Genomic DNA, 6,696 nt, shown 5'->3' on the forward strand with positions numbered 1-6,696 from the left:
CCCCCTGACCCCCTCCCTGACCTCCCCCCCCCCCTGACCTCCCCTGACCCTCCCCCACCCCCCCCTCCCTGACCCCCCCTCCCTGACCTCCCCCCTCCCTGACCTCTCTCCCCCTCCCTGACCTCTCCCCCTCCCTGACCTCTCCCCCCCCCTCCCCCTCCCTGACCTCCTCTCTCCCCCTCCCTGACCTCCTCTCCCCCCTCCCTGACCTCCTCCTCCCCTCCCTGACCTCTCCCCCTCCCTGACCCCCTCTCCCCCTCCCTGACCTCCTCTCCCCCTCCCTGACCTCCCCTGACCTCCCCCTCCCTGACCTCCCTCTCCCCCTCCCTGACCCTCCCTCTCCCCCTCCCTGACCTCCCTCTCCCCCTCCCCCTCCCTCCCCTCTCCCCCTCCCTGACCTCTCCCCCTCCCTCCCTCTCCCCCTCCCTGACCTCCTCTCTCCCCCTCCCTGACCTCTCCCCCTCCCTCTCCCCCTCCCTGACCTCCTCTCTCCCCCTCCCTGACCTCCCTCTCCCCCTCCCTGACCTCCTCTCTCCCCCTCCCTGACCTCTCCCCCTCCCCCTCCCCCCCTGACCTCTCCCCCTCCCTGACCCTCTCCCCCTCCCTGACCTCTCCCCCTCCCTGACCTCTCCCCCTCCCTGACCCTCTCCCCCCTCCCTGACCTCCCCCCTCCCTGACCCTCCCCTCTCCCCGACCTCTCTCCCCCTCCCTGACCTCCTCTCTCCCCCTCCCTGACCTCCTCTCTCCCCCCCCTGACCTCCTCTCTCCCCCTCCCTGACCTCCTCTCTCCCCCTCCCTGACCTCCTCTCTCCCCCTCCCTGACCTCCTCTCTCCCCCTCCCTGACCTCTCCCCCCCCTGACCTCTCCCCCTCCCTGACCTCTCCCCCTCCCTGACCTCTCCCCCTCCCTGACCTCCTCCCCCCCCTCCCTGACCTCTCCCCCCCCTGACCTCTCCCCCCCTGACCTCTCCCCCTCCCTGACCTCTCCCCCCCCTGACCTCTCCCCCTCCCCTGACCTCTCCCCCTCCCTGACCTCCTCTATCCCCCTCCCTGACCTCTCCCCCTCCCTGATCTCCCTCTCCCCCTCCCTCCTCCCTGACCTCCTCTCTCCCCCTCCCTCCTCCCTGACCTCCTCTCCCCCCCCTGACCTCTCCCCTCCCTGACCTCCTCTCCCCCTCCCTGACCTCTCCCCCCCCCTGACCCTCTCCCCCTCCCTGACCCTCCCCCCTCCCTGACCTCCTTTCTCCCCCTCCCTGACTTCCTCTTGTACTCAATCCCAACATGTCTGACACAAACACAAGTATGCAAGGACACAAACACACACTGTAAAACCCTGTGGTAGCCAGTCTATGCAGTTTGTTGGTCAGTCAGTAAACAGGCTCTCTCTCTCTTGAAAACAGATTGAATGAAGATGACAGATTTTACACTAAGAGACAGACAGGACACAAACACACAGCGGGGTCACACCGGTCTCAGAGGTCACGGCACTGCGCTGCACAGCTGTAAAAACACACCAGATAAAATAACACGCTGTGAGAGGAGGAGAGAGGACCTGGGGGAACACAGAGCAAGTTCCTACATAAACACAAGCTAGCCCAGGGGGTGAAAGGTAGAGGAGAGAGAGGGTGAAGGGGAGAGGAGAGAGGGGGTGAACGGTAGAGGAGAGAGGGGGTGAAGGGTAGAGGAGGAGAGGGGGTGAAGGGTAGAGGAGAGAGAGAGGGGTGAAGGGTAGAGGAGAGAGGAGAGAGGGTGAAGGGTAGAGGAGAGAGGAGAAAGGGTGAAGGGTAGAGGAGAGAGGAGAAAGGGTGAAGGGAGAGTAGAGAGAGAGAGGAGAGAGGAGAGAGGAGAGAGAGAGAGAGGAGAGAGGGGGAGAAGGAGAGAGGGAGAGAGGGTGAAGGAGGAGAGGAGAGAGGAGAGAGGGGGGTGAAGGGTAGAGGAGAGAGGAGAGAGGGTGAAGGGTAGAGGAGAGAGGGGGTGAAGGAGAGAGGAGAGAGGGTGAAGGGTAGAGGAGAGAGGGTGAAGGGTAGAGGAGAGAGGGGGTGAAGGAGAGAGGAGAGAGGGTGAAGGGCAGAGGAGAGAGGAGAGAGGGTGAAGGGTAGAGGAGAGAGGAGAGAGGGGGTGAAGGAGAGAGGAGAGAGAGAGAGGAGAGAGGAGGTGAAGGAGAGAGGAGGTGAAGGAGAGAGGAGAGAGGGGGTGAAGGGTAGAGGAGAGAGGGTGAAGGGCAGAGGACTACCTTAAGATAAGAGTATAAAGGTCTGTGATAGGATGGACTACCTTAAGATAAGAGTATAAAGGTCTGTGATAGGATGGACTACCTTAAGATAAGATAAGAGTATAAAGGTCTGTGATAGGATGGACTACCTTAAGATAAGAGTATAAAGGTCTGTGATAGGATGGACTACCTTAAGATAAGAGTATAAAGGTCTGTGATAGGATGGACTACCTTAAGATAAGATAAGAGTATAAAGGTCTGTGATAGGATGGACTACCTTAAGATAAGATAAGAGTATAAAGGTCTGTGATAGGATGGACTACCTTAAGATAAGAGTATAAAGGTCTGTGATAGGATGGACTACCTTAAGATAAGCTAAGAGTATAAAGGTCTGTGATAGGATGGACTACCTTAAGATAAGAGTATAAAGGTCTGTGATAGGATGGACTACCTTAAGATAAGCTAAGAGTATAAAGGTCTGTGATAGGATGGACTACCTTAAGATAAGAGTATAAAGGTCTGTGATAGGATGGACTACCTTAAGATAAGAGTATAAAGGTCTGTGATAGGATGGACTACCTTAAGATAAGAGTATAAAGGTCTGTGATAGGATGGACTACCTTAAGATAAGATAAGAGTATAAAGGTCTGTGATACGATGAACTACCTTAAGATAAGAGTATAAAGGTCTGTGATAGGATGAACTACCTTAAGATAAGAGTATAAAGGTCTGTGATAGGATGGACTACCTTAAGATAAGCTAAGAGTATAAAGGTCTGTGATAGGATGGACTACCTTAAGATAAGAGTATAAAGGTCTGTGATAGGATGGACTACCTTAAGATAAGAGTATAAAGGTCTGTGATAGGATGGACTACCTTAAGATAAGAGTATAAAGGTCTGTGATACGATGAACTACCTTAAGATAAGAGTATAAAGGTCTGTGATAGGATGGACTACCTTAAGATAAGATAAGTTAAGTGTGTGGAACCACCAGACAGGACCAGAATGTGAAAACTAAAATGTTTATTGAGCAGAAACAGTACTCAGAACAACATTATGCTTTAATCAAAAATATCTCTGGAACAGTAGCAAGGTCAATGGGTCAGAGGTCAGCACCCCCCCCAGAAACAAAACAAACGTAAAGAGTAGAAAGCAACAGCTAGCAGCGTTCGCTCTACCATGATCACATCTCAGTCTATTAACTGATGAAGACACCTGGTACTAGATAACAGTCTGGAAGAGGAGGACGAGGGTCTGTAGTAGAGGAGGGTTATAGGTGTCTGTAGTAGAGGAGGAGGAGGGTTATAGGTGTCTGTAGTAGAGGAGGAGGAGGGGTTATAGGTGTCTGTAGTAGAGGAGGAGGAGTGTTATAGGTGTCTGTAGTAGAGGAGGAGGAGGGTTATAGGTGTCTGTAGTAGAGGAGGAGGGGTTATAGGTGTCTGTAGTAGAGGAGGAGGAGGGTTATAGGTGTCTGTAGTAGAGGAGGAGGAGGGTTATAGGTGTCTGTAGTAGAGGAGGAGGGGGTTATAGGTGTCTGTAGTAGAGGAGGAGGGTTATAGGTGTCTGTAGTAGAGGAGGAGGAGGGTTATAGGTGTCTGTAGTAGAGGAGGAGGAGGGTTATAGGTGTCTGTAGTAGAGGAGGAGGAGGGTTATAGGTGTCTGTAGTAGAGGAGGGTTATAGGTGTCTGTAGTAGAGGAGGAGGAGGGTTATAGGTGTCTGTAGTAGAGGAGGAGGAGGGTTATAGGTGTCTGTAGTAGAGGAGGAGGGTTATAGGTGTCTGTAGTAGAGGAGGAGGAGGGTTATAGGTGTCTGTAGTAGAGGAGGAGGGGGGTTATAGGTGTCTGTAGTAGAGGAGGAGGAGGGTTATAGGTGTCTGTAGTAGAGGAGAGGAGGGTTATAGGTGTCTGTAGTAGAGGAGGAGGGGGTTATAGGTGTCTGTAGTAGAGAGGAGGAGGGGTTATAGGTGTCTGTAGTAGAGGAGGGTTATAGGTGTCTGTAGTAGAGGAGGAGGGGGGTTATAGGTGTCTGTAGTAGAGGAGGAGGAGGGTTATAGGTGTCTGTAGTAGAGGAGGAGGAGGGTTATAGGTGTCTGTAGTAGAGGAGGAGGAGGGTTATAGGTGTCTGTAGTAGAGGAGGAGGAGGGGTTATAGGTGTCTGTAGTAGAGGAGGAGGAGGGTTATAGGTGTCTGTAGTAGAGGAGGAGGAGGGGTTATAGGTGTCTGTAGTAGAGGAGGAGGAGGGTTATAGGTGTCTGTAGTAGAGGAGGAGGGGTTATAGGTGTCTGTAGTAGAGGAGGAGGGGGTTATAGGTGTCTGTAGTAGAGGAGGGGGGTTATAGGTGTCTGTAGTAGAGGAGGAGGAGGGTTATAGGTGTCTGTAGTAGAGGAGGAGGAGGGTTATAGGTGTCTGTAGTAGAGGAGGAGGAGGGTTATAGGTGTCTGTAGTAGAGGAGGAGGAGGGTTATAGGTGTCTGTAGTAGAGGAGGAGGAGGGTTATAGGTGTCTGTAGTAGAGGAGGAGGGTTATAGGTGTCTGTAGTAGAGGAGGAGGAGGGTTATAGGTGTCTGTAGTAGAGGAGAGGGGGTTATAGGTGTCTGTAGTAGAGGAGGAGGAGGGTTATAGGTGTCTGTAGTAGAGGAGGAGGAGGGTTATAGGTGTCTGTAGTAGAGGAGGAGGAGGGTTATAGGTGTCTGTAGTAGAGGAGGAGGAGGGTTATAGGTGTCTGTAGTAGAGGAGGAGGGTTATAGGTGTCTGTAGTAGAGGAGGAGGGGGGTTATAGGTGTCTGTAGTAGAGGAGGGGGGGTTAGAGGTGTCTGTAGTAGAGGAGGAGGAGGGTTATAGGTGTCTGTAGTAGAGGAGGAGGAGGGTTATAGGTGTCTGTAGTAGAGGAGGAGGAGGGTTATAGGTGTCTGTAGTAGAGGGAGGAGGGTTATAGGTGTCTGTAGTAGAGGAGGAGGAGGGTTATAGGTGTCTGTAGTAGAGGAGGAGGAGGGGTTATAGGTGTCTGTAGTAGAGGAGGAGGGTTATAGGTGTCTGTAGTAGAGGAGGAGGAGGGTTATAGGTGTCTGTAGTAGAGGAGGAGGAGGGTTATAGGTGTCTGTAGTAGAGGAGGGTTATAGGTGTCTGTAGTAGAGGAGGAGGAGGGGTTATAGGTGTCTGTAGTAGAGGAGGAGGAGGGTTATAGGTGTCTGTAGTAGAGGAGGGTTATAGGTGTCTGTAGTAGAGGAGGAGGAGGGTTATAGGTGTCTGTAGTAGAGGAGGAGGAGGGTTATAGGTGTCTGTAGTAGAGGAGGAGGGGTTATAGGTGTCTGTAGTAGAGGAGGAGGAGGGTTATAGGTGTCTGTAGTAGAGGAGGAGGAGGGTTATAGGTGTCTGTAGTAGAGGAGGGGGGTTATAGGTGTCTGTAGTAGAGGAGGAGGAGGGTTATAGGTGTCTGTAGTAGAGGAGGAGGAGGGGGTATAGGTGTCTGTAGTAGAGGAGGAGGAGGGTTATAGGTGTCTGTAGTAGAGGAGGAGGGTTATAGGTGTCTGTAGTAGAGGAGGAGGAGGGTTATAGGTGTCTGTAGTAGAGGAGGAGGAGGGTTATAGGTGTCTGTAGTAGAGGAGGAGGAGGGTTATAGGTGTCTGTAGTAGAGGAGGAGGAGGGTTATAGGTGTCTGTAGTAGAGGAGGAGGAGGGTTATAGGTGTCTGTAGTAGAGGAGGAGGAGGGTTATAGGTGTCTGTAGTAGAGGAGGAGGGGGTTATAGGTGTCTGTAGTAGAGGAGGAGGAGGGTTATAGGTGTCTAGTAGAGGAGGAGGGGGTTATAGGTGTCTGTAGTAGAGGAGGAGGGGGGTTATAGGTGTCTGTAGTAGAGGAGGAGGGGGTTATAGGTGTCTGTAGTAGAGGAGGAGGAGGGGGTTATAGGTGTCTGTAGTAGAGGAGGAGGGGGTTATAGGTGTCTGTAGTAGAGGAGGAGGGGGTTATAGGTGTCTGTAGTAGAGGAGGAGGAGGGTTATAGGTGTCTGTAGTAGAGGAGGAGGAGGAGGGTTATAGGTGTCTGTAGTAGAGGAGGAGGGGGTTATAGGTGTCTGTAGTAGAGGAGGAGGGGGTTATAGGTGTCTGTAGTAGGGTAGAGGAGGAGGAGGAGGGTTATAGGTGTCTGTAGTAGAGGAGGAGGGGGTTATAGGTGTCTGTAGTAGAGGAGGAGGGTTATAGGTGTCTGTAGTAGAGGAGGAGGAGGGTTATAGGTGTCTGTAGTAGAGGAGGAGGAGGGTTATAGGTGTCTGTAGTAGAGGAGGAGGAGGGTTATAGGTGTCTGTAGTAGAGGAGGAGGAGGGTTATAGGTGTCTGTAGTAGAGGAGGAGGAGGTTATAGGTGTCTGTAGTAGAGGAGGAGGAGGGTTATAGGTGTCTGTAGTAGAGGAGGAGGAGGGTTATAGGTGTCTGTAGTAGAGGAGGAGGGGGGTTATAGGTGTCTGTAGTAGAGGAGGAGGAGGGTTATAGGTG

This window comes from Oncorhynchus gorbuscha, unplaced genomic scaffold (assembly GCF_021184085.1).
Source record: "Oncorhynchus gorbuscha isolate QuinsamMale2020 ecotype Even-year unplaced genomic scaffold, OgorEven_v1.0 Un_scaffold_396, whole genome shotgun sequence".
Classification (NCBI taxonomy): Eukaryota; Metazoa; Chordata; class Actinopteri; order Salmoniformes; family Salmonidae; genus Oncorhynchus; species Oncorhynchus gorbuscha.